The following is a 26,760-nucleotide window of genomic DNA, read 5'->3' as shown; positions in this document are numbered from 1 at the left end:
CCAAATCAGTTTAGATACTAGGATCTCTACCTTTCAGATGTTAGTGTCCCTTCCTCTTCTTTTCTATCTGATAGTGAGTTACTATTTCCTACTACATTTCCCATAATTCTTCACTATGTTTATTCTACCCAGCCAGCTCTTTTTTTTCACCCTCCCTAGAATCTGACAAGCCACAGAAATACCTGATTTGAAAGAGATGCTCACATTCTATACTGATGCCATCTAGGAGTGTAAATGCTCAATGTCACACGGCTGAGAAAGGTAAGAAAAAATCATTACAGGTCTTTATATTTTCTAATCTTTTAAAATTTTTTTGAAGAGACCAAAATGTTTTATTTTTCAACCACGGTCTTTCTTGTTTTTGCTATATCTGTGCAAATCAAAATGCAATAAAAATTTTGAACGATAGAACTGAAATGTAGACTCAAAATATGACCCAATAAGATTGCAGGGACTCTTGGGACGTCTTCCCTAAGTCTGACAGTGACTCTGACTTCAACAGCATGGATTTGAATATAAATTTTGCACAAATAAATGAACTACTAAGAAAAAAACTAAGCTGCCATCCTGCCTGATGGTTATGCCATTATAGCAATGCAAAGACAATTCATTTAAGTTAGGCTAGAAGCTTGATTAATTTTTTCTGATGAAACACATAACAAGTTTCTAGTGTCAAAATATTTCATATTGTTTGTTGTATTTCATGAATAGGAAACCAACATTTGAGATAAAAACCCCAAAATATACAAAGAAATTTTGAATCGGCTGAAACAGAATTAAGTTACTTTGGTAGTAATAGGATTTTTATTTGACTAAATGTAAGTGTGAGCAGATAATTCTATTTTCCAACTAGTGGAGATCGTGGTTCTATATTAAATGTATGCATGTGAAGAATATGTTTGATTGTTACTGCCTGGGATTCATATATAACTGGTATGTTACAATATGCCATGTGTGTGGTTAACCCAGTTGCAAATCATTAAACCATGATTTAGTAATTAGCAGTGTTCTTATTAAAAAGAATGAGGTATATGCATCATTTATTTTCAATACAGATTTTCCTAATTAGAATAATACGCAACTTGATATATTAAGCTACTAATTAAATTCAGAATACTGAATGTGTACCAGAGAGTTGTGCTCTGAAATTACGTAATTGTCCACTGTGTGGTCATTTGCTTCACTGTCCCTTCCTCCAAAGCATGAAAGAGTGATCCATCAATTACATTCAGGGAAAAGGGAATATTAAGAAACAATAAGAACCACAAAGAAGTCCTAAGTTGGTCAAAGTGCTGTACTTCTCCAGGCAAGTAGAAAAATCTAATTTGTGTTATCCCGCTTTTCCAAGCTCCTCCTTTGTGCCTTTGAAGATGTGTATACTTAATGAAATCACCCCAAACAGAAAAAGGGGAGCCGTTTAAGTGCCTAAATTTTTGAAAAATTGAATGTTTTAAATAGAGTCTTTCTGAAAAAGTAAGAGGTGGTTTTTTCCAACTTCTAATTTAGGAGTCTGTCTTTACTCACATCCCTGGCAAGAGGTCAGAGTCATATATTCTTACTAGTCTTTTTTCATTTTAGCTTCAGTTTGCTACCAGATGAAATCTTACCACTTTGCTTAGAATTTATCAATGTATGATCCTCAAGAGTTTAGCACTGTCTATAATATCAAAGCCAACCTCAAACGTTTTTCAAGACCTTCATATACTAGCTCTGCTACTTTTAGAATAGTTATTGATGATGGTGAAAAAAAGAAAAGCCAACATTTTCCCTAGGTATTGTGCTAAATGTGCCAATATCTCATTTAATTCACAGAAGTGAAAAAGAAATGAGGACGATCAGGCTGTGAGAGGTCATCTAACTTAGTTTGAGTCTCACTGCCTCTATGCTACAAAGATGAGTCCAATGAGAGGTTGTGTGATTCAGAGCACAGTTCTCAACCTTCCACGGGGCCACAAGCTTCACAGTACGCCAGTACTCCTTAAAACTGCCTCTACATTCTGTATGAATGAATCAGACTCTTCCATATACGAAGCATTGACTTATTCTTTTCCCAATGCCTTAGTTCAGCGCTGTTTCCTCTCTAAAAGTGTGTACTCAGTCACTCTGCCTAATATCCCTTCTCTTTCAAGGCAGGTGTCGCATGTCACATGCCTCCTCTGCCACCACTCTGCCACAGGAAACGCACACCTCAGATTCATTCACATTCCCCAGCACCTCGTGTAGAGATACAAAGGGGATTATTTCTCAATGACTATATTCCCTGAAAGCATTAATAGCAAAGACATAAATGATCCATTATAAAGCAAAGAATGTTGTCATGCATATTTGATTCCTTGTTGTAAAAGATAGGTTTGCTGCCAGACACATTTCCTGCGCCAGATTTTCCATCATCAACAAAATTTTCAAAAAGATCTTCATTCACTTTCTGATTGCCCTTGGCCCGTGTCCAGTTTTTTTAAGCACTTCCAAATTTAATTTTAACTTCAAGTGCTGCTGCTGAATATAAGCAATATAGCACCAGAGCAGGAATTTTCCTTGCAGAGAAATGGGATCCATTTTAATTTGAAGGCAAATGAAAAACTGTCCTGAGGTTGCACCCATGATCGGGAAGGGTGGGCTTCATTCTTATGCTCGCTTATTCACCCTAGTGTGTCTGCTGCCTTTACTCTTAGACTCAGGTCTGTTCACACTCTTAGGGCAAGTCCTGGATTGCCCATGAAATTAAAGGAGAGCTCTTCTTGAGAAAGAGGTAGATTCACTAAAGCTCCAGCCAATTACTGCACCTTATTTAACCAAAATCCTAAACTATTGTGCCCAAACCACTCGTGGTCTCTCTGGTGTATTGTTGGCAGGGCAAATTGTCAGGCTGGTGGCAGGAAGGGGGGCTGCTTTGCACCCTGGCCTGGCCTGACCAGGCGGCACAGCTGGCATTTCTTTATGCTAGGCAACATTAGGCTATAGGTATCTCTTCAAGGATGACAATTTATATTTGTTGCATAATTGTACTTTTAGAAAAATCTGTATGATGTAGTGATTGGATGACTCTGGAGTCAGACTGCTTAGGTCGAAGGTCTAGTTTTGACACTTGTAAACTGTGTGGGACCTTGAACAACCTTGGACAACTTATTTGACCTCTCAATAGCTCAGTTTTTCCAACTGTAAAACAGGGATGATGATAAGTCCTACCTCACAGTGGTTTTTTTTGTGAGAATTAGAGTTAATATATGTCAGGCATATAGAGTAATGATAACACTCAACAGTTAAGTATCATTGCTTAATATTTTTAAGTAAATAAATAATACATTTATTAATTGTAAATTTATTTTTACTTGTTTCTTTCTTCAAGATCAGAAACTCCCAGAGGACAGAGATGAGTTATTAATCATCTTTGACACCCCTAACATTTTCTGGGAGGATGATACATCATATGCACACAATGACTGTTTGTTGAATGAATGCAAGTTGTAGTCATTAGAGAGAAAATGTAAAGTGAAGTAGAGTTTAACTTGTAAGAGTCCAAATTATTAAGAATAATGAGACTATGATGTTGGTAGGTTTGTTCCCACTAGTGGTGAAGTCACACCCACAGTGATGGCAGTAGTTAAAGTGGAGAGAGGAATTGTGAATCCGGTGTCAGAGTTCGCAGGAGAGGATAAAGTATGAGTCCAAAACATAAGAAGGCATCAGCATGTAGATCAGCTTGGAGTGATCTACATGAAAAGGAAGATGCACTGCCTGACGATAAGTTGGAAGTAGAGGAATGTCAACACTACTTCTAGTGTATGATGTATGAAGTATCCCTTTAAGATGCTGCCCTACTGCTTATCTCTTCTTAAATGCCTAAAAGTCATTTTCAAAACAGAGCTCTGGGTTTCCTCCATTTCTTCCCACCTAAATATACACAAATTAACAGCAAAAATGTTGTGGGCTGAATTGTGTCTCCTACACTTTGATATATTGACCTCCTAACCCCTAGTGCCTCAGAATGTAATTGTATTTGCAGGTAGGGTATTTAAGGAGACAATTAAGGAAAAATTATAATTAAAGTTGGCTCTAATCCAGTATGACTGATGCCCTTATAAGAAAAGGGAATTGAGACACAGACAGGTACAGAAGGAGGACTGTGTGAAAACACAGGGAAAAGGCAATCATCTACGAGCCTAGGAGAAAGTTACCAGAAGAAACCAATTATGCTGACACCAAAGTCTCAGATTTCCAGCCTCCAGAATTGGGAGGAATACATTTCTGTTGTTGAAGCCATCTAATCTATGGTCCTTTGCTAAGGCAGCCCTAGTGAACTAATATGAACAGCAAAAATGAATATGTTCTTCCCCTAGTCTTTGTCATGTCAGTAAATGGTGTGGTCATCTTTACAGCTGTTAAAGTAAAATGCCAAGAAGTGACTTTTAAAATTTATTTTCCTTCTACTCTTGCTGCTTGTGCCTGCATTTAATCCATCAGCAGATTCTTTTAACTCTTCCTTGGCATATATCCCAATTCAATCAGATGGTCGGTCTCTATATCCCTGTTTTAAGCCACTATCACCCCTCTCTGTCCACCTCTTCAGCTAACCTTGTATCATGCTACTCTGAAAGCTTGCCACAGCCACATTGATTTTTTTTCCCCCTTCTTCATGTGTATTAGATTCATGTTCAATCCGGGAAGATTTGCTTGCTCACTAGTTATTTCCTCTGCCTACACTTATCTTTGCCCTCCTCTGTGTCATTCACCCTTCTGGTCATTTGGGTCCCAGCTAAATGTGTTCTCAATGAGAGATTTTATAATTTCTCAATCTAATAGCTCTGCCGCATAACCTTGCTTTATCTACATCTATCAATTCTTATCTGATATTTGCCTGTTTATTATTTGGTTGGTACAGAATATTGATTAGGATTTACTACTATTCTAGAATTGGCAACTTCCTCTCAGTTGAAAGCAAGGGATATTAAATATCCCTATATGATTTTTCTTTGCTAAAAAGATACATATCTTTAAAAAAAAATCTATAACTAGAGGCAGACAATTCTCTTGAAGGTTTATTCAGAGGCAACAAAACTGGCCCTATTATCAGTACTACAATACACAACCATCCCATAAAGATGAATGCGGAACAGAAAGGGGAGTGCTTTTCTCACCCTTTCTCTAAAGCCGTATGTGATAATGGGTAGAAATAAACGGTGTCTGCAAGAAGGAGGTGTGAGCATCCCATTCCCCACTCTGTCTCCTCAAGCTGTAATGGCAGTGTTCATCCCCAAAGATGGGGAAGAAAAAGGAGACAGTAGTGGACCCACCTGCAATATTACTAATTGGTGGGACAGACATGTGGATACTTCCCATGAGCAGACACTCCGTAACATAGTTGGACTTGAGCTGTTTTGATGACATCCAGTCCAGGTCATAGCAGCAGTGAACAGCTGTAGAGTTTACCACTGGTGGTAGGAGCTGAGGCAATTAAGAAGGTAGCCTTAGAATTACATTTTCTGAAATTATTGGGTTCTATGGCCAGAGACCTCAGACTATCATTTGAAAATCTCATACCCATCCAGACCAGGAGGCAGAATCTCGCTACCTACCTTACAGAAGACACCTTCTGCCAAGTAATACTTGTCAGAAAATATGACAAAAAACAAACATACGTTGGGAAAAGAGACACTTGTCTCTTTGTTCCTCCCTCCTTCCTGCCATCAGCAATTGGAATGAGCTATTACCTGGGAAAGGGGTGCTGTATGGCTGTGAATCAGAAATGAGACTGGAGTTTTAAACTGAAAAAGTTAACATTTAATAAATAATAATTACAAGAGAAATATGGTATCATCCCAGGAAAGGATTAAGTTACAAAAAATGAATTCCATGGAAAGCAGATAAGAGAAAAATTCATATATTATGCCATAGATTTGAGATTCCTCGATAAGCTGTAATTTATAGTTTAATGCATATGTTCCGTGTATGCTTGTGCTGTCTCTCTATCCACAATGCTTCAAACAATGTCTACAGATAATGGAGATGACAAAGGGACTTTGCATTTTGGGTTGGGAATAATGACATGAAAGGAATAGAGGAAGAAGCTATGTGTTATATTACAGGCAATTTCAGATTGAAACTCAAGTATTCTGACACCTGCTATGGTACAGCTGTTCACTCAAAGTCTCAAAAGACGTTTTCAGAGAAGTTCTGGCCAAGAGTTTGTAGCATAACTACTTGAATCATTGACTAGCACTGAGTATGTTTCTCTGCGGTGGAATCAACAGCGACCACTATTGGCTTGGAGTCCTCAGGGCTTCAGTGCTAAAACCGGATTGTGATTAAAAGCAAATGAGCCTTGATGACAACGTTCCTCAGGTAGCTGGAGGGAGAGTTCTATGGTCTCAATGAGCTTTTGCCTCAGAATGATTGACAGTGAAGCATTCTGAAAAAAGGACCACCAAGATGCTGTGTAAAACCCAAAGCCCAAATGAGATATAAGGCAATAATATATGTATATCATCACTTTGGTGCCTCATTTTACTTTCCATACTCCCCTTGAACTGCAATGTAAACCGATTCCTCCTGTATGGAGATGTGAAGGAAACAAAGATAAGGACAGAGAGATGAAGTAGAGATAAAGACTGAAGGTCGTCTCAGGGGAGCCCTCACCTGGGCATCTCAGCCAGGGATCGTTCACTTGCTGTGTAGAGCTAATCATGGCCAATCACTGGTTCCCAGCAGCAACACCGACAGCCAACAAAGAACTATATTAATGACCAATTTAGCCAAAAGGTGCCTGCCTGTCCCCTCCCCTGTCTCCCCACTGATTTTCCTCAGGTTCTTCTGATTCCCCTCATAGAAATATTTCTGACTTGTGGAAAGATGATGTGAAACGCACCTGTGAACACAACTGATCTTTTACTAAAATAACTTTTCTACCTACAATCTTTTGATTGAGAAAAAAGTCTCCTTTCTTAACAGTGCCAACTTTTTAATATACAAAGACTACAAACTTTGATGTCTCAGGTTGAAAGGCATAGCACACCTTTTTTCTTTATTTTTACTAGCTTTCAGTGGTCTCATTTATTTTTCAGCAATCCCTTTTAGGTGTTACACAGAATCTCAGCCAGATAAATGAAAGATAACACCCTCCCACCCCCCAGCAAGAGAAATAACAGGAAAGCTCTAATTTAAAGGGAATGACAGGGTATGTACTGATGTGATTGACAAACACAGAATCTCTTCTCAGATGTAGCTTTTAGTATGAAGCCTACTAGGCAGCATCACAGAGGAAAATGAATTCATCTATGATATCAGGAGATTCCCATTCTTTAGCTGAGTCGACTATTTTTTGCATAATTTTTGGCATGTGTTGTGTCTTCTCTGGGCCTCAGACATACAAAATGAGGCAGTTCATCTAGAAAATATTTAGCATCCGTCCAGATGTGAGTGTCTATGACCATTAGCGTCGGGAATGACCCCAGAGTATTAATAGGAGAGCCTTCTGACTTTGGGCAGTTCCTCAGCCCATTGTGAAATCCTTCTAAAGACATTTCACATCAGATTGAAATATAAAAATGTTTCGAGATAAAACAAGCATCAAACTGAAAGGAATATTTTAAACTTTTATTCTCTGTAAGACAATACATGACAGAGTAAAGATGACCAAAGAAAAATTCCATGAGGGTAAGCACTCTCTATCTGATTTATTGCTCTCTTTCCAGTACCTGGCTCAGAGCAACATATAAGAAGCAGTAAAATAAATATTGGTTGATGAATGAATGAAGATGATTTGTTACAGTGGGGAAGAGTGTTTGTAGAAAATAAAAAGAGAAAAAAGAGAAATTCTTTACTAGCTTCCTTTGAAAGGAAGGTCGTCTTCACCCTGTGATGAGGCAGGCCAGTGGAGACACGAGGCCGGATGGATGTAGCAGTGCAGACAAAATCTAGGCAACCCAAGGCACTGTGTCCACGAGTGACCACTGCATTGCTCACTGGATCCCCAGTCACTGAGCAGGGGCATTTAATCTCTCTGCTGACTATTAGGTTTCTGCATTAACTAAAGCTTATCCTCTTTTGCCGATAATACCCACTAATGCCTTTCAGAGCCTGAGTCTTCTGTCTCCTCATTTTTATGAGAATGCCTCAGATTCAGATTTCTGCCTTGGTCATGGCTATACATTATGATTTCAGTAAGTTGCCAGCTTCTGCCATATCACAGTTGTACTTCAGGACTGAAGTAGCCTTTTCAAATTCCTGTAACTGTGTGCAGAAGCCTTTCACCTAAATTCCATTTCACACCAAGGGCCTGTTATCCATGGTCATCAGTTTCTTCCTTTTAATATTTATCTTATTTACCTAGAATTCTGAATATTACACACCTGCTTTTTCCATTCTGTGGCTCTGTATGGAGTTCCTTCCTTTACAGACTTCTGGCTACTTTCCTCCTCTGATGGAATCTCTACTTATAGATGGGTCTGACGTGAGCCAGCCTGAAACTTCCATAGCTTGATATAAATAAATCATTACATCTGTCAAGTAGTCCTGGGTTATAACAATAAATCTTTGCTTATACCTATTGAAGCAATTAGCAGTGCCTTCCATTTTTGAATTGATGAGACTATGACCTGACTAGAATAATAAGTATTTGACCCTAAATTTTGAGAAAAAAATCTTGTTAAAAGAACAGTGAGAAAAATCTTGTTAAAAGTTCCAATGTTACCACATAGAAATTTGGCAGTATACTGTTTTTGAAAAAAAAACAAAAAATTAAATTCATCTATGATCTTCTTCTTTAAAATGATGTGAAAAAGAGCTGAAAGTTTTTGCTTTTACTTTTTCCAATTCTATTGCCTAGAGAAAATGATTGTTAGTATTTATCATATGCCTATCATGTGCTGTAAGCTCTGTGGTAAGTCCTGAAGATACAGAAATAAGCAATAAAAACAACAAAATTGTCTGCCTTCAAAAGCTTATATCTGATTGGGCAAACTTTTGCCCCAAATCAAATATAAAAATTTTTAAAAAGTGAAAAAATAATGATAAGTGGTAAGAGGAAAAATAATGTTAGGATAGGAAATAGTAAGTGGTAGGGGACTACACATAGAAATTTTAGCTTGTGTAGTTTGGAAAATTTGACAGAAGAATTGATATGTCAAGCAATGCAAACTTCTGAAAAAGAACATTCCAGGCAGAATAAATAGCAGGAAAAAAGGCCTTGAATTTTGAGTGTGACTTGAATTTTTGAGGACAGCAAGAAGACCCGTATGGGTGGAGTGGAGGATAAGGACAAAAAAAAAAAAAAAAAAAAAAAAAGAAGTGGTGTTATTAGCGGGTGGGTGTGGGGCAGGGGAGGGACAAGGGTATATGTCAAAATACTTTTGAGTTTTATCTGAAGCAGATCACAAATACTTTGGAAGAGTTTGAGAAAAAGAATGAAATAATCTGCCTAGTTTTAAAGGCTGTGTTGAAAAAAAATTAAGGGGGGGGGGGAAGAGTGAATCAGAGAGAACAAAAAAAATTGCAGTAATTCAAGCCAGAAATGGGTTTGGACTAGTGTACTTCTAGAATCTTAATAATTTGAATTTTCAGTATAATTTGAAGGTAAACAGAACAGGATTTTTTAATGGTTTAGATGTGGGGTATGGAACAAATGGGGGATTCAAGGAAGCTCCCAGAATTTCAAGTCTAAAGAATTGGAAAGACGGAGTTGTCATAAAGTGAGATGGGAAGAGGGCTAGAGCAACTTCTGGATGGTTTAAGAACTAGAAGTTCAATTTTAGACATGTTAACTTTGAGACAACTATGTATTACTCAAGTGAAGATGTAAGTATGCATTTGGATATGAATTTTGAGTCAGGGAGGGAGAAATCCAGAATGGAGCTCTAAGTCGAGAGGTGATAACCTGATATTGATGGTATTTAAAGGTAGAGAGTGGATACAGTCACCAAGGAAGTGACTGTAGATGACATGGAAAGAGATTTAAGAAGAGGTCTTTGGCAGACTTGAAGTTGAGACAACTGGAAGGCTTAAAGAGACTACCAAAGGAAAAGAAGAATAAGGAACCAGAGATTTAAGAGGAATACTAGGTGAATATGGTAGCCTGGAGGCGCAGAGTAAAAAGTGATTTAATGATTTTAGCCTATGATTATATAGATCATATATGCATAATCATACACACACACACACACACACACACACACACACACACACACACATCTGTATGCATATGTTTGTTTACATGGGAGGTAGTTTTTATTTCACAAAATGGGATCATGCTGTACCTAATCATCTAAAATCTACTTCTTAAAAATTAATTTATTATGGGAGTTCCCATCGTGGCGCAGTGGAAACAAATCCGACTAGGAACCATGAAGTTGTGGGTTCAATCCCTGGCCTTGCTCAGTGGGTTAAGGATCCGGCGTTGCCGTGAGCTGTGGTGTAGGTTGCAGATATGGCTCAGATCTGGCGTTGCTCTGGCTCTGGCATGGCCAGAAGCTACAGCTCTGATTAGACCCCTAGCCTGGGAGCCTCCATAGGCCGTGAGTGTGGCCCTAAGAAGACACACACACAAAAAATTTATTATGGAATGATTTTTGTCTCATCTTTACTGTTAAGATTAATGATGTTTTATATTTTCAAGTTTTTGACTTTCTAGCATTATTAAAGCAAAGTATCATGATAAACTTTAAAAATATACATACAGAATACAGTAAAATATTTCCTGTGAATTTTTAATGTAACACTGTTCTATTTAGTTAGCAGAAATTCCCTTTGTAAAATTAAGAAACCAAAGAAAAAGCAAATCAAGAATAAGTAAGAATCAAATAGGAAAAATATCAAATTGTTCCTATTTCTTATAATTTCTATTCATACCAGTGCATGCTGATTCTCTTTTATTAGAATAAATAAGTAAGCTTTGGACAGAACCAAATTTTTTATGAAAAAAAGTTATGAAACAACTGACAGTGTCTACTCATTTTTACCAGAGAAAAATGTAATGTTGTTTTCTAAGATTCTATGTTTCTTTTTTTTAATAATGGTTTTTATTTTTTCCACTATATTTGGTTTACAGTGTTCTGTCAATTTTCTACTGCACAGCAGGGTGACCCAGTCACACATACATGTATACATTATTTTTCTCACATTATCATGCCCCTCACAAGTGACCAGACATAGTTCCCAGTGCTATACAGCAGGATGCCATTGCTTATCCATCCCAAAGGCAACAGTTTGCATCTGTTAACCCCAAATTCCCAGTCTATTCCCACTCCCTCCTCCTCCCCCTTGGCAAACACAAGTCTGTCCTCCAAGTCCATGACTTTCTTTTCTGTGGAAAGGTTCATCTAAGAGTCTAACATACGTTTGTTTCACAAAGACAAACACTGTGGCAAATCACCTATGTGGGGGCTTCACGATTTTCATTAGACAATAGAGATGAAAATAAATACATTAACAGTAATTACTGTGTGTTACTATTTGCACATTTAAGACAGGAACAATATAGTGCATTATTTTACTTCATCTGGAGAACAGTGAATGAGTTGAAAACATCCTGTTAGAAAATATGAATAGAGTATCCCTCCAAACCTCTTCTCAGTAGCTCTCAGATTTCCCCCAAATGAGGGCAATTTTCAGTGAGTTACCTATGTCGCAAGGTATCTCAACTACTAACACAAGTGAGAATTAAACTAAATAACTATTGAACATTGACTACGTACTAGAGACTTTGATGGGCACTTTATAATCTGTATAATGTTTCGTATCATTCACTGTTTTTCAGAGTGGGATGTATGGAAATATTCATTTTAAAGTAATTGGGAATAGTACAAATCTTATACTGCATACTTTGATTTTATTAGCTGGAAGTATGTACATAGGCCAATACAATTTTAGTCAGGGGTTATGATTCAAGTGTTATAATAAATTAGACACATCATTCACAAATTTCTGAATATTTATAATAGACATAGAAAACTTTAAATCTGCTTATATGGAAACTGTCAGTGAATATAAATAACAAAAATGGGAAAAGTTAGTCTTTTCTTTATCAACAGTCTGTTAAATGCTGTTCTTCTTTTATATTTTTTATTATGGAAATGTCAGCTGAGTTAAAGTAGATTTCATGTCCAAAACCATTTGCTGCACAGATTTGTAGCAAACAAGTGCTCCCTCTTCAGCATTTGTTATTTGTAGTCTCATTAATGATAGCCATTGTGACCAGTGAGGTGGCTCCTCATTGTAGTTTTGATTTGCATTTCTCTAATGATTAGTGATGTCGATCATTTTTTCATGTGTCTGTTGGCCATCCATATGTCTTTAGAGAAATGTCTATTTAGGTTTTCTGCCCATTTTTCAGTTGGGTTGTTTATTTGCTGTTGCGTTGTATGCATAGTTTTGTGTATTTTGGAGGTTAAGCCTTGTTGTTTGCACCGTTCAAAGCTATTTTCTGCTCTTCCATGGTTTTTTTTTTTTTTTGTTTTTTGTTTTGTTCTGTTTTTCCTAAGCTTTCCTTTGCTGTGCAAAATCTTATAAGTTGGATTAGGTCCCATTGGTTCATTTTTGTTTTTATTTCTATTGCCTTGGGTGAGTGACCTAAGAAAACATTTGTATGGTTGATGTCAGAGAATGTTTTGCCTATGTTCTCTTCTAGGAACTTTATGGTGTCTTGTCTTATGTTTAAGTCTTTATGCCATATTGGGTTTAATTTGGTTCTTGACTCCTTCGTGAATTGACTCTCTTCAGCAACCTTTACATACTTTAATTTCTTGAATTATTTTTGGAAACAAGTCTGAAATTTTTGGAATTAAGTTGTGTGTTTGTATGTGTATCTCCTATCATAAATATTTGTTGATTGACCAACTTTCAGCCCCTTATCCACTTGTTGACTTATGTTTTTTTTCTATAGATGCCAATCTTTCTCATATCTTGAGGAGAATGTGCAATATTTATTCTAATTCTAAATGTCCTCTTTCTTTCAGAAAATAATTTCAAAATTAAGCTTTTACTCCCATTCTTCATAAGAGTTATTGCTGCATTTCATTTGTTTCCTTATTTGCTTCACAGTTTTGGTTGAATATTCAGGTGCCCTTGGGTGGGGTATGATGATACTGGGCCTAGAATTGGGTAGAGCTGAGAATTTCAGCCCCTCACTGTGTCCTTACTCTGCTCTTGGGTACTACATATGTCCCCTCCTCAGATCTAGACCAGAAGGTTAGGTTGCACAAGGATCCAATTTCATTTTGTGATATCCTGAAGAGATGTATTGAAAGTGGTGCTGGTAGACTCCAGTTCAATCTCATGCTGGTTCTCTTCCTGGGAGATTTCCTTTACTTTTCTATTTAATTATGTGTGCTGGTCTCAGCCTGTCTCTGGATAATGTTGTGGCTGAACCGACCCTTGTGGTTCTTACTATGATTGCAAGATGCCCTAAGCAATAACTATTAGAAAATTTTGAAAGAGATGAACTTTATTGCTTACACATCCTGAAAATTGCACAGTACACCTGGGACCAAGTAGCAAGGTTTTTTGGAGAGATAGTGTGCCTATGGGCCTGGAGTTCTACTTTTATTAGAGTCAAGGATAAGGGCCTAGGATTTCGAGGGCTCACGCTTTATTGATGAATTTAAGGTGCAAGAAGACAAAAATCAAGTGATCCAAGTGGTCAACTATAAAAACCAACATAGAGCTCTCAAACAGAGGATTGTGATAGAGTTGTGGCTGACTAGCCATGTGGCTGGCAGTGACTTTATTCAAGATAGCTATTTTTGATTTTTTAAAGTGATTTTTTTCCATTATAGTTGGTTTACCGTGTTCCGTCAATTTTTACTGTACAGCAAAGTGACTAAGTCACACATACATACGTACATATATATATTTTTTTTTTTCTTTTTCTCACATTATCCTCCATCATGTTCCATCATAAGTGACTAGATATAGTTTCCTGTACTATACAGCAGGATCTCATTGCTCATCCATTCCAAATGCAATAGTTTGCATCTATTAACTCTAGACTCCTAGTCCGTCCTACTCCCTCCCCCTCCCCGAAATATAGAACTACCAACTACCCTTGGCAACCACAAATGTGTTCTTGAAGTCCATGAGATTCTTTTCTGTGGAAAGTTTCATTTGTGCCCTATATTAGATTCCAGATATAAGTGGTATCATATGGTATTTGTCTTTCTCACTCAGTATGAGAGTCTCTAGTTCCATCCATGTAGCTGCAAATGGCATTATTTTGTTCTTTTTATGGCTGAGTAGTATTCCATTGTGTATATGTGCCACATCTTCTATATCCATTCATCTGTTGATGGACATTTAGGTTGTTTCCATGTCTTGGCTATTGTAAATAGTGCTGCAGTGAACATACAGGTGCATGTGTCTTTTTCAAGGAAAGTTTTGTCTGGATATATGCCCAAGAGTGGGGTTGCTGGATCATATGGTAATTCTATATTTCGTTTTCTGACGTACCTCCATAGTGTTTTCCATAGAGGTTGTACCAATTTACATTCCCACCAACAGTGCAGGAGGGTTCCCTTTTCTCCACACCCCCTCCAGCATTTGTTATTCTTGGACTTGTTAATGATGGCCATTTTTGAAATGGATGCCTCTTTGAAGTGGACGCTTCAGCAATCGAAACTTAAATCAGGAATTTCTACTATGAAAAAGAAAAAACAACTATTAGGGCTTACACCACAAGAATAAAATTATGAAACACTACACCTCAAAGCATGCAGTGCTTCTGGTGGTCTTCCTATGTTCCTTTCCTGACAACAGTTTTTTTCTTCAGCTATTTAGCATCGCATGTTACAATGTGTTTCTATGTCATATCATAGTTCCTGCCATGTCAGCTACTGGATATTGTATTATTGAAGAAGTCCATACAGAAAACCGCTAATGGAAGTTGAGGGGGAGACTGGCTCTGTCTGCAAAGATGTGTGAGCAAAAAAGGAACAAAGAGGGTTTCTCACCATTTGGCTCTACAAGGGTTAATTTGCAACCTGCCACTTTTGCCCATGAACAGTGTTATCTGGAGAATTGAGGAGGAAAAAAACAAGATGAGGTACTCTGTTCTTTGGATAAAGGGCCCTTAGATAGTTAGATGCATTTCTAAGGGAAAATTTCAATGACCCCAAATTCTTGCATCTTCCCATATATAGGAAAATCTAAAATCATTGGCTGGAAATATCTGTTGTTTGTGATTAGCCATAATCTTTTATTAAAATCTATACTTGACTACATGTATTTCCTGTCCCCTCAAAATCATATTTGTCTTTCTCCTCCCCTACCTCTTTTCAGTAGTTCCTCAGAGCTATCTCCCTGGCTATAGTCCTCAGTAAGACCCTGCACAAAAAACTCACAGCTGTTATGTTGTGTATTTTTCTTTAAGTCAATAGTTTTGTCCCTGAGAATTTGGAAGCATTAATGACAGTTTTGTGTGTCAGGGAACTAGAGGAGTCAACAGGTAAATATCAGCAAATTGTGCTGAGATCAGTCTTTTTCGATCTCCTTTTTTTTTTTTTTTAAATTTTGGGGAGATGGTGGGGGTGTGGAAAGAGGGGGTTCTCTGTTGTGTTCTAATTTAGAGAGCGGAGATATGATGAGTATTCCAAGGATGTATTTTTTAACACGTTGCAGTGGAAATATAGAGTAAATAGTAATAGATCTCTGAACTTTACCATATAGTTTTATTTTACATTTAGTTTACTCTGTTGTTTCCAGTTCTTGACATTTTAATCTTTTTGTATGTTTTCATGAATATTGGCTCGAGTTAGGAGAAGGCACATCATGTTCTATATAATCTCTACATGTAAATAAAAGAGCTTTTGAAGCTCATCTGAAATCAAAGCCACTATTCCAGACTGCACCCATATTTCCTCTAAGCCTTCTGTGACAGTTATTAGATTGGGCTGTAAAAATTTGAGAGTATATTGAAAAACACATAAAGAAGCACTTTCATAGAAAAATGCAAGGTCATAGCTATAAATAATCCAGGTCTCCACTTTTATGTTAGTCTACTTCTAAGTTCTTAAAAATATTCCCTCCTATCTCTATACAAGTTAAAAGGAATAGAGAATTAAGGAAATTCTTTATTTTCTTTTCAAGGCATAATTTCCAAATTCTCATGTATTGACATTATGTTCTGAATCCAACTGTAAACAAAGGTTTATATTATTATAAAGGAATACATAAATATACAAGGAAGAGAAAAGAACTTTGAACTTGAAATCAAGAATTTTCCAGCTTCATCACCAACCTCATTGTAATATTGATCATTAATCACAAAATTATGGAGCTTTAAAAGCCCCTTAAAAATAAATTATGAGTTCCCGTTGTGGCTCAGTGGAAACAAACCTGACTAATATCCATGAGGATGTGGGTTCAATCCCTGGCCTCACTCAGTGGGCTAAGGATCCAACATTGCTGTGGGCTGTGGTCTTAGGACACTGCGCGGGTCCTAAGTTGTTGTGGCTGTCATGTGGGCCAGCAGCTTCAGCTCCCATCGACACCCAGCTTGGGAACTTCCATATGCTGCAGGTGCTGTCCTAAAAAACAAAACAATCAACTAGAAGAGTGGTCCTATAAGCTATTTTTACTTTTGACATATTCGAAAATTATAATTGGTTTACAATATTGCGTCATTATCTGCTGTACATCAAAGTGACCCAGTCACACGTAAACATACATTCCCGTTCTTATATTATCTTCCATCATGATCTATCCTGAGAGACTGGGTATAGTTCCCTATGATATACAGTATGAATTCATTGTTCATCCATTCTAAATGTAGTAGCTTGCATCTACGAAGCCCAACCTCTCAGTCCATCCCACTCTCTTCCTCCTCCTCCTTGGCAACCATAAGTCTGTTCTCTATGTCTGTGAGTCTGTTTCTGTTTTGTGGATAGATTCATTTGTGCCATATTTTAGATTCCACATATAAATGATATCACATGTATTCATCTTTCTCTTTCTGATTTATTTCACTAGTATGAGAATCTAGGATTGCATCAATGTTGCTACAAATGGCATTATTTCATTTGTAGCAAATTTCATTTGTATTTCTTTTTTATGAGGGAGTATTATCCCACATGTTAATCCACTTAACTGTCAATAGACACTTATGTTGTTTCCATGTCTTGGCTACAGTGATAGCGCTGCTATGAACATGAACTTAAAGGTACATACATATTTTAGAATTGTAGTTTTGTCCAGATATGTGCTCAGGAGTGGGATTACTGGATCATATGATAGTTGCGTATTCAGTTTTCTAAGGAACCTCCATACTGCTCTCCATAGTGGTTTTAGCAATTTATTTTGCCACCAACAGTATAGAAGGGTTCTCTTTTCTTCACACCCTCTCTAGCATTTGTTATTTGTTGACTTATGAATGATGACCATTCTGACTGGTGTGAGGTGGTAGCTTACAGTAGTTCTCATTTTCATTTCTCTAATAATTAGTGATATTGGACATCTTTTCATGTCTTTACTAGCCCTTTGTATGTTTTCTTTGAAGAAATATCTATTTAGGTCTTCTGCCAATTTTTCTATCGGGTTTTTTTTTAATTGTTGGTGTTGATTTTTATGAGTTGTTTGTATGTTTTGGAGATTAAGCCCTTGCCAGTTGCATTGTTTGAAACTGTTTTCTCCCATTCCCCAGTTTTTCTCTTCATTTTTTTATGGTTTCCTTTGCTGTGAAATTTGAAATGCCTGATGAGAACTTATAGCTGAATAACTGGAAAAGTAAATTATCTCCATTAGACAAAGTTTCTACTTTTTTTTAAAAAAAATTGTTTTTACTATCTTAAGGAGCACAGAGAAATGGCCAACAGTGACCTTAAATAACAGCTTCCTAGATCACTATTTTAAAATCTTTTTTCATAAGAATTCTATTTTTTCCTTATGATATCATGTGTCTCATCAACTCTCAAATGCTTAGCAGTCAGAGTTCCTTAGAAGGAGACATATCTAGAAATAATTAAACTTAAATTTATTTTCAATAAAAATTATTTTTAAAAGATGTTACTGTTCCTGGCCAAGGTTTGATGTGCAAAATTATAAAAAAAAACTGGTTATGAAAATTATGTATAACAAACTATGAAATACAGATATGTACAGTGTTTTGTAGGAAGCTTTCTAAATTCTGTGAAACTGTAATTTTTCCCAATATTTAAAATTGCTTCATGAAAGAGATGCCAAAAATGGTATGGAGGACCAACTGTAATTTGCTAGAATAACTCTAATGAACTGATGTTCAAGCAGACAATAGAATCCTTCAATAATCACAGTAGTTGCAGTAGAAAAGAAGGACCTGCAGTAATGTTTACCAACATAGTAGATTTATAAAGATATATAGTAGATTTATGTGATAGATTGCATATGAGCAAAGAATTTTTGAATAAAAAATTGAAAAAAAATTGGATTTCTAGAATAGCAATAATTTCTAGGATAGGTAAAATATTTAAGAGCACAGACTCAAAGGTTTGATTACACAGATTCACCTCCAACTTCTTTTTCTTACTAGCTGTCATCTTGGTAGGGCTGCTCCTTTTATAATGCTAGAGGGTAAAACTTCTACTCTACTGAATATTATATTCTTAAGAAAGTGAATGGCACTTGTAGGCATTGTAAATGACTGAAACTTACCTGCTGTGTGTCTCAGTATTATCAGCTGTAAAGTGGATGTAATCATAATACTTTATCTTATGAAGTTGTGAGGGTTAAATGACATAATACATGTAAAGAGTTTACTAAAGTGCTTGGTATATAGTATGTGTTTATTTATGAAGTGCTATTAGAAAGTGCTGTCTCCATTAGTAAAATAAATATAGACCATCAGGTTCAACACGTCTATACCATCTCTGGCCTTTCCCTTCATCTTTATCTATTCAAGGTTTCATAGGAAAAAGTTTTCTCTGAATTTCCAACTGAGACCAGACATGAATCCATTATAAATGTCTTTATATGTGGTATTATATGCAACTTCTGTCTTAACTGTATCTGTCATGAAAAGCTTAAGTTATGGTAACAGATCTTGATAGACATGAATTACTTGGGAATAGCTAATCCCTAACCTAAATCCTTGACATGTATGGACACACACACACACACACACACACACACTTGCTTGAAAACCACTTTTAACAAAAAATAAGCTGACAGAAAATAACAGCAGAGGACTCATATGCAGTGAAATTGGTTCATGCTACCAATACTGCGAATATAATCCACCTAAATTATGCTGTATGCTATAATGTAGTTCTTCTAGACTACCCTTAAAACTGGTTCATTTTTGAGTTCAATGTTAGTGTATCAAATGAACAGATTTGTGAAAAAATGGGAAAATATAATGTGGGCATTTTTATTTGCTAAATTTTTGGCTTATATTTCTTAAATGTAACTATTAAATAATTTCAGAGAATAAATACTTTCTGTGTGTAAAATTGTTTTATGTATTATATATAATATCTGTACATAAAAATTGTGAAAAAAGACATAGATAAAAATTTATTTTCTACATAAGATTTATTATTATCTCAGAAAAAAATCAGAATTTTATCTATTATCTATCATAGTCATACAACCTTAGAAAGGAGACCAATGCAGCAATGGGGTAGTTGAGCATTAATTTTTAATTGCATGCAGTAATGAAGTAATACAATAATGCAATTGTGTAATGTCTTGACTCAATGTAATTTTTCACTACATTATTGATATAATTTTTCCTATTCACACTCAACAATAAAAACTTGAATTTCATTGCTCTGACAAAAATATTGATTGCATATATTAAATTAATGGTAGCTAGTCTTAATAAGGGCACATACATTTTCTGACCATATTTAATAGTGATTCTTTGAACTGTGCAGAAAAAAAGTCAATATTTTCATCCATGTTGTAGAGATGCTGGAAATATTATAAATGAGTTACTCATATTGAGTTCTTAAAATGTTGCTTCAAAATAACTTAGTTTTAGAAAACTGTATTTCTTGAAGTAGTGCATCATACTTAGAATAGAAGGAAATAAGGAAACCTAATCTTAAATTGGTAGTAAGAATGTTAAACCTCTCTCCTTTTCTCAATTATACTGATAGCTGAATTAAAATTAGTAGTCTGTGTAGGGCGTGTAGATACAAAGTCATAAAATCTATTATTAAAAAGCCTATAGCTCACTAAAATTGTTCGTTGAGTAACGAAACTAGGGTTTAACAAAGCTGACACTGGTCAACAACAACAAAAGATGAACATATAATACAATTGCTGTTACTTCTCCAAAATACTAAGCACGTGTAGAGGGACCTTGAGCTAGTGGTGGATGATCCAACCCATTCAAGAAATTTCACATCAGTAGATGTAAGAGACATATCTCTAGAATAGTTGTTGGAACTCTGAACAATTTTATATACCACAAATTACATACTGTTTTTCTAATCAAAAAACTTTTTAAATAAATCTAAAAATATTGATCCCAATATTTTTTCAACAATTTCAAAAATGTAAAGACTAAGTTAAATCTGTTTCTGTCACGTATTTGTTGTCAATAACATAAGATATTAAAATAACCTAATTAAAAACAGAATTTTGCAACTAACTATTCTGTTTTCAACAAATCATTCCATTTTGGAATGACTCAGTGTGGGAAAAGCAAATATTAAATACATAATATGGAAAAGGAATATGTTGATATAATAAATAGCTACACATGGAATGCAAGAGATGCAGTTTTTGTTTGTTTATATGAAACAGTATTTTAAAATATAGCTTATTCCAGCAGTACTGAGTGTTTAGTGCTGGGGTTAAATTAATTACTTAAAAGTCATGGTTCCAAAACTAGCATTTTCATCTAAAAGTTGTATAATCTAAAGAACAAGCTGATTTAAATGAATGCATATTCTTAAATACTGTTCTAAACTATCAGTTTCATTTTTCCTGTTATATAATCCAATATGCTACTGAAAACAAAGAATGAGGTATAGCTGGTCAAAAAGTTAATCTTAATGTTAGAAGCAAGGCTTAGTTCTTAAGAGCTGAGTTAGGAAAGAAGGAAATGAGACACATGAATGAGATCACATGCCAAGTTCTTTCTCAGACATTACAAAGCCCTTATAGAATAACTGGGCATCTATGCATAATACTATCACCGCTAAAATCTTTTTTAAAATTGAATGGCATTCTGTATTTCTGAAAAATAGGATACCACCGAAGTTCAGTTCTGTCTGTTTAACTGAACAGAGAAACCATTTACATGATATAACGAAGCAAGAATCTCTTTAAAAATACATGAAGGGCAAATGTGTTTTCTTTATGAGCTTTGCAAATTTGATGCACGTTCTAATTTCTTTCTGTTGTAGCTTCCATTGATCTTGTGGTGTGGGAGGAATGTTATGGTATGAGTCTGTTACCAGGAGCTAAATGACAATATTAATTAAATTGTGCTTTGGGAAAATGAAAGCGAGCAAGATACATATTTGCCTTCCTGCCAATAAATGCTTAAGTTTAGCAATATGAAGGAATTCCTGGTACATTAACCAATTTGATTTTTTTTTTCTTTTTTGTTGTGTCATTTATTCTTTCTCCTCTCCCTCTCTTTATTCCTTCTTTATTTCTTTTGCTGTAGTGATGACCTTTGCCTTTGTAATACAAGGGCAGTTAGACACAATAGATATTAAACATGAATATACTGCAATCCTATATTCATAGAGAGTTTTAAGAAAAACACATATAATAAAATTAAGTGTAAGAACCATTAAGCCCAAGAATAAGTTTCTTAAATAATTTGTAGGTGTTATACATGCGTAGTGTTTTGTTTGTGTTTTGTTGACAGAGAGCTGTTCTTTATATATAAATGTTACTCCATGAAGGATTATTTAGGATCACTGTTTTGAGGAAGATGACCCCTCTTATCATAATCATATCATCTAAGTGTTTTTCTTCCATTCTTACTCTTATATCAGTGAGCGTTAACTTCATTTGCCATGTTGCCTTTCTTTGGGAATATATCCCACAATCATTTTTTAAAAAATAAGTTCACAGGTTTTTAGAAGAAAACTGTATATCTATACAGAGGGAAAAAGCATAAGGTTGCAACTCCTCCTTTCTGCTGGCTTAGTCCTAGTTTACCTTCCCGATGTTATGGTCAGCCCTTCTTCTACACCAAACCACTTACACACTGTGCTCTTTCCCTGCGATGTTCCTCTAAGATACGCTGTTTTGTTGGCCACATTCTAGACTTGAAGATTCTTACTCATTTTCAAGGTTGGTCACATGTGTCTCCCTTCCTTAGCCAACTCAGTCTCTCACAAGTGAACTAACCTTTCCTTAACTTGGCTGTTATTATTTGTTAATGCCAACATCCTAGGACTTTACATATCTTACTTTTGTCAACTATTAATATACGGTCTCCACTTTGGCTGAGAGTTCATAGGATAGGGGCTATGTCCTGTTTAACTTTCTAAAAATACTCTTGTTATAGTTATTGCTTTACCAGAGAATATTTGCAACAAATTATTTCTTTACGTTTCTCCTTCTTCCTTGTCTTAAATTTCTCTCAAAATGAATAAGAGACACATTCCATCCTGTGATTATATATGAAGGAGTAACCGTTGAATGCCTATTGTTTGTCAGGTCAGGGACTGCTCTTGGTAATATTCACACATCAGTAAGAATTTCTTTCCTCTAAGAACCTCCAATTTAGTGGGGTATGTCTTCCTCAATTGGGAATAAATTAATTATTAAATATGAAAATAAATAGGTTTTATAATAAGTGGTAATATGTATTATTTCTTATCAGTATTTAAAGAAATGTATATAATAATTCTACGTAATTATTTGGAACGAATTTAAGAGAAAAGATATCTACCTTGGTATACCTGTGTTACTTAAGTGAGACACTTTAATCATTAAAACCAAATGCATTATATTTTCTTACATTTAATAGAGTCAATAAAAATAGTGCATTTTGTTTGCTTCTTATTTGGATTATCCTTTACTAACATAGCTATCTATCCTGAAATTTCTCATTTTCCCTATTTTCTTTTATTTTCTGATTGTTTATGGAATAAGAAATAATTATCTTCAATGAATCACTTAGCTGACTCATTGCTTAAAAATATAGTTGTTAAAAAAGACAATGTTAGGCAGACCTCTTAGGTTTCAGTAAGTCTATAATTCAGAAAATTTTCTTTAATTGCACTTTTGAGACCTTTCCAAAATGTATTGACCGCTTGAATTATTTTTGGCTTTGCTAAAGTATTTCTGTAAATAACAATTTTTATAAATGTAGATTTTTTTATTCTTCAAATTATAAAACTGATGTTATTTTGCTCATACTTGATTGATCATTTAGCTAGAAATGTAATTCAAGATTCAGAGCAGTTTCAATGAAGATACTGAAGGGATTTCTGCATTTTGTTGAAGTGTTCAGTTTTCCTGGGAAGAAATCAATTGCTCTTATTATTTGCATGCCTGCCTAAATATCTACTAACTCCCTTACATGCTCTTCCCTCCAGGGAAGAAAGAATTATATAGCTCATACATTTTTTTCTTATGGTGCCTATCATGGTACCTATGTTGGAATAAATGCTTCAATGAGAGTGTTATTGATAAGATGATGTTGATACGACGTACGATTTCTTGTCAGTATTTAAGAAAGAACCACAAACCTTTTCACATCCCCTCCTCCCTAATTTAAAAATTGAATTCCCTCTAAAACCTGGTAGCAATCCTACATCTTCCTTACGCATGCATCAGTTTATTTACTTTGTTAATATTGATTAAGCACTTTCTATGTGTCAGGCGCTATCTAAGAGCTGGGAGTAAAGTGGTAAAGGAAGAACTCCTTACCTTATTGGAGCATACTTCCTAGTATCCTGGCAATAATAACATGAAAGGATCTTAAATTATCTACGTCCCTGCATCTTCATGGTTACTTTGGGCTTAATGTTTGCGTCCCCTCCACTCTCCCAGATTCATATGATGAAGCCCTAATCCAAATGTGATAGTTTTTAGAGGTAGGGGCCTTTGCAAGGTGATTACATCATGAGAGTAGAGCCATCATGAGTGAGTTAGTGGTCTTATAGACGGATGTGATCTTTTTTTCTGTCTCATAAAGAAAAAGCAACCAGCAGGAGGGCTCTCACCAAAACTCAACCTTGCTGGCACCCTGGTCTTGGACTCCAGGGTCCAGAATTGTGGGAAATAAATTTCTGATGAAGTCACCTGGTCTATAGTATTCGTTATAGCACCCAAGCTGATTAAGACCATAGCCATTGTCATCTCTCCCTAATAGTATAAAGCAGCCTTCCTACATATCCTCTGCACCAATCTCCAGACCTCACTAGAACCTACACCTCATTAATGCTCCCATCCTCTCACTGTATCTCTTTTATCTCTCCATCCCCAATATTCATGGTTCGTAAGTTGCTGAATTTCCATAGTGGTCACTCTTAGCAATGGATGGCGTGTATCCTCTTCTGATTTGCCAAACTGTTGGCTAAATCACAACCCTGAGTAAATTAATCTATCCACAGCTCTTCTTGTGCACCCATGTTTGTCAGAGACGAACATACAACTCTTGGCTTTGCCACGCTCATTGTCTTCCCCTGCCTTCCATCGCTTTCATGGTATTTTTTCCTGTTGTGAGGCCTTTGTCCTATTTTCTTGCCCTGGCATCTATTCCCTAATTTCTTCATATTACTCAGCTCTCAGTTCAAATACCCACTTGCTGCACATCCCCTCTCTGACTGACATTTTAAAATAAAAAGTATATATATATGTAGTCTTTTTTGTAGGGATATATCTTCATTTCATATAAACATTCTCTCTCATCTTTTTTATTTTACAGAATGAAATACCTAGCATTAAAATTACGTCAAAATGATTGTATTATGGTATTTAAAAGAAGTGTTGATGGAATGATACATGCGATTCTTTATTAATGTATTTAATGGAATGATCTTGCCATGGATCTGATAACTATCACAATTTCTCTATAGTGATGAAAATAAATGATGGCTTGAGGTATCCATGATAACGATGATGTAATACAAAAAAATACCTGTGGTTTCTGTTGGTGAAAAATTCATGGATAGTGTTGATATGATTATCGGTTTATTCATAACTGAAGGAAGGGAATGATAAAATTCACTTAGAGGTTTTTGAAACGAAAGATAACTTTTCTCATTTAATTTCATTGTTTCCGTGAATTTTACCGGAAGACTCTGTAGGACTCTGTTGTTAAATGTCCAGTTAAAATCCTGACTAGTCTAAATCCCTCCTTTTGTGGATAAAACCTTTTTACAGCCTATGAATTTGTCTGTGTAAGCTAGGTGGGAAGGGAAGCCTACTCCCCACCCTTATTCCTGGGCTGAAATTCCAAAACACAGTATCTAAAGCAAGTCACACAACAGGCATAGGAGTGGATGCACGTTGATATACTGTTGGACAACGTCACATAGAGCAGTGCTCTTTTAGGCCCTGAAAACACCTAAAAATTAGAAGTATTACCTATTAAATTAAGCATCAAACCACTTAAGAGAGTTCCCATCATGGCTGGGGAATTCCTGTCATGGCTCAGTGATTAACAAATCCGACTAGGAACCATGAGGTTGCGGGTTCGATCCCTGGCCTCACTCAGTGGGTTAAGGATCTGGCATTGCCATGAGCTGTGGTGCAGTTTGCAGTCATGGCTCGGATCTGGAGTGACTGTGACTGTGGCACAGGCCATTGGCTACAACTCCAATTCAACCCCTAGCCTGGGGCCTGGGAACCTCCACATTCTGTGGGTGCGGCCGTAAAAAAAAAAAAAAAAAAAAAGGCATCAAACTACTTTGATTTCATCAACAACATTTGATTTCGCCAATGTTATTCTCCATCCCTCTCCTTCTGCTTACGTCCTTAGACTACTTTTCATTGACTGAAGAAAAAAGTATTACCTCTAATATATTAAATATTTTACTTGTTTTTTTTGGTCATTTTTTTTTAACCATCTAGAAGGTTACTAGAATGTAACCTTCATAAAATCAAGGACTTTCAGTCTTTCATACCACTGTATTTCGTGCACAAACAGTATTGCCTGGCACTTAGTAGGCGCCAAAAACATAGCTGTTGAATAAATTAGTGACTAAATTGACCAGAGTATAAAATCTATTTTTTAGAAAATGTCCTTTTATTTTCATTAAAACTTTTTAAATTAAAAATATAATATAGAATGACATATCAATGAGTACAATTCAAGATTTTCTAACTGCTACCTAATATAGGGGGTATGCAAAAATCGTGGACTCTCATAAAGTTACTAATATAATTATAGAAGAATTCTTAATTATAAAGCATAAAGAATGAATATACAAATCATAATTATATCAAAAATTAAAAAGTGTCATAATTTATTGGTAAGATTCACTTAGGAAGTATATTCATTTATGTTCTTGCATTTGGAGGAGCATATATATGTATAATATTGGGCTTATACTTGAGCAGAAAAGCAAACTTAACATTTTTCAGAGTAAGCTTGCCTGAGAAAAATATATCAATTTATGTACTTGTACCTAGAATTCTCTAAGGAAATCTTCCAGTCTTCATGCAGGTAGGTGGAAGCTGCACTTGTTGAAAATGAAAGGAGACATTAGAAACGCAGGTAGGAGGAATGAGGGAATGATGTAGGCAGGAGCAAAAGCACAGCGGTGAGAAAGAGATACTCGACCTTGATGTGGGTGGTGAGGCGAGGCAGTGAAAATGTGTTAGAGGAATTTAAAATAAGAGGTGGTTGGAAGAACACCGAGTTTTAAAAGATCCAGGAAA

General features: G+C 35.8%; 1 protein-coding gene across 17 annotated transcripts in view; it reads left to right on the top strand.

Moving 5' to 3' along the window:
- Nucleotides 1–26,760, top strand: part of LOC146403580 (uncharacterized) — a 688,950-nt gene that overhangs the window by 63,207 nt on the left and 598,983 nt on the right. For 8 of the 17 annotated variants that reach the window (XR_014804413.1, XR_014804412.1, XR_014804410.1 and 5 more), the window contains exon 2: nucleotides 160–261. The gene's annotated coding sequence lies outside the window, so the exon portion shown is untranslated. Of the gene's footprint in view, nucleotides 1–159; nucleotides 262–1,201; nucleotides 1,307–3,346; nucleotides 5,632–6,083; nucleotides 8,623–26,760 lie in introns of those variants that run through there. The other 9 variants (XR_014804421.1, XR_014804414.1, XR_014804423.1 and 6 more) reach the window with 4 other exon arrangements.

This window comes from Sus scrofa, chromosome 5 (genome assembly GCF_054392235.1).
Source record: "Sus scrofa isolate SSC_HxYL_T2T_F1_AM1 chromosome 5, Sscrofa_HxYL_maternal_Yorkshire_Landrace_v2.0, whole genome shotgun sequence".
Lineage (NCBI taxonomy): Eukaryota > Metazoa > Chordata > Mammalia > Artiodactyla > Suidae > Sus > Sus scrofa.
Note: the sequence above shows the minus strand (reverse complement) of the source record. Positions and strands in the feature narration are given on the sequence as shown.